Genomic DNA, 2,425 nt, shown 5'->3' on the forward strand with positions numbered 1-2,425 from the left:
GCAAGTGGTAGTTGAAGCACCTCTCTTTTCTTTGTAGCTGTCTCTATGGATRTGGCCTCATGATGTGTCGTTGAAGGGGGAAAGCTTCATCTGCCACAAGTACATGTGGCATTGGCCCCAGGTCCTCTGCATCTTATGTTGTGGTGTCTTCTGGTATGCCGAGTGTGCCTGCCCTCAGACGTTTCCCAAGTGGAGATTCTGAGAASATGCCCCATCACTGTTCCTCTCGTATCCTCCCACATCAATGACTCTAAACATGTAATTAGCATCAACTAGAGCTAAAAGGAAAATGAAAGAAAGTGAGCCTTTGTAGTTGAAGTATTTGGAGCCAGAGGATGGAGGAGCTTGTAGCACAACGTTTCCCATCTAATGCACCAATGCAGTTTGGGAAATTCCATCTTGTTTTGAAACCCTATGCAATGGCTTTCCAGTMATCTGTTATTGGCTCTGGCATGTATTCAGGTTGCAGCACATCCCAAATGGCCTGTGAGACGTCATCCACAATCTTTCCAGTGGTTGAGTTTCCCMTACGGTAGTTGAACCCAATAGTTGCAAAGGAATCTCCTGTTGCAAGGAATCTGAAGAAAATGTATGAATAAGAAATTATGGTACAGTTAAAAGCAATAGTATAAATAGTACAAATAGTTTAACAGTACAAATATTTACTGACTTAAATCTAAATTACATTTTTAAAGTTCCCAATATATGTTTTTGTAAGTATGGTATTGACTTATTTTGATCTTGTTTTTACAGGYGAGGAGGTCAAAAAGCACTGGAAAAACCTCAGTGACACTTTCATTATGGCCCGTAAAGCTCTCAAGACTAAGAAAAGTGGCTCAGCAGCTAGTGACCAGAAGATATAGAAGTACTTCCACATCATATCTTTCCTGGAGCCTTATATAAAGGAGCGTAATACTAGTGGCAACCTAACAGCAGATGACCCACAGAGGGAGGAGGAGGAAGAAGAGGAGATGATAACATTAACCCTGGAGCCTGTGACAGAGGGTGAAGATGGTGTGGATGCTGATCTATTGCACACTACAACCAGTGAGACCACTAGTGATTCCAGCCGCCTGGACCTGTCAACTCAGCAAACGCCACAATCATCTTCTCAAAAGACCAACCCAGTGAAACGAAGGCCTGATCAGACCAGCTTTGAGGAGTCCATCCTCAGCAGAGTGGACAATATTCAAGCCCAAATCCAACATACTGCTGAAGATGAAGATGAGCTCTACCTCCAAAGCCTTTTGCCCATTCTCAGACAGCTTATGGGAGCCCGAATATCTGAAGCCAAGATGGAAATAATGAGAWTGCTCCACAAGTTTGGGTTTGGAGAAGGATAATTTTCTTATCATCTTTAGTGATTCATGGTATTGCACTCATTTGCACTGCATGTTTACAGCTACGGATAGTATTATAAAAATATGTTTAATATTTAAAACACTCATAAATGTTGAATTGTTATCTTCTTTGTAAAAGTGCAAAATGTAAATTTCATTAAAATTATTACATTTGTCATATGTGCTGTTCATTTTTACTAAATAACCATACATTGCCATACSTAAGTTAAAATATAACTGCAAGTATTCAAAATAAATATTATGGGCTTAAACATATTAAAAATTACATACCTCAAATAGATAGCAAGCCGTTCTTCAGGACTGATGGGTTCCCTCATTTGTGTGAATCTTCTCAATTTTGGGGGTTACCGTGTTTAGTAGTTTGGAAAAAAGTTCAGGGCTCAAACGAAAGTAGGCTCTGAATTTATCTGGATCAGCCTTGAGATCTGTCATCAAATGATGATATTCACCATGTTGCTTCCTTGTCTGTAATATMGGATGAACTCAAGGCTTTCTTTTTCTTTTGTAGAGTAGACTTAACAGCAAGATTTCAGTCAATTCCAGTAAAATCTTCTGGCTCTTCATCCTCGTTGCCTTGTCTGATACAGACTGCTTTTAAAATGTCAAAATCTCTCAMAATATTTATAATTCTATATTTTCTCGACCAGATGGTTGCAGTAGTGCATGCCGTTAAGTTTTTTCCCAACCGCAAATAAATGACGGGTAGAAAAACAACGAATCAGATTGCTTGGAGACAAGCGMCGCAACGCTGCCATCGCTATCGCGTCCTGTGTGTTGGGTTTCATCCTGGCTGCGATGACAGCCGTTGATTGCTGTAGTTTGTCGCTCTCCGTGTGTCGAGCCCCTTAGACAGCTCTTTGGTCTTGCCCATATTGTACAGGTTAGAGTCTGACTAATTTATTAAGTCTGTAGACAGGAGTCTTTTTATACAGGTGACAATTTAAAACAGCTGTCTTTAATGTTATAGCACATCTATAGACTGTTCTTGTTTTTGTTAGTGGGCAAACTTGCAAAATCAACAAGGGATCAAATACTTACCCCCCCTCCCCCCCATTGTATACTGT

The sequence above is a fragment of the Austrofundulus limnaeus genome, unplaced genomic scaffold (genome assembly GCF_001266775.1).
Source record: "Austrofundulus limnaeus strain Quisiro unplaced genomic scaffold, Austrofundulus_limnaeus-1.0 Scaffold324, whole genome shotgun sequence".
In the NCBI taxonomy this organism is placed as follows: Eukaryota; Metazoa; Chordata; class Actinopteri; order Cyprinodontiformes; family Rivulidae; genus Austrofundulus; species Austrofundulus limnaeus.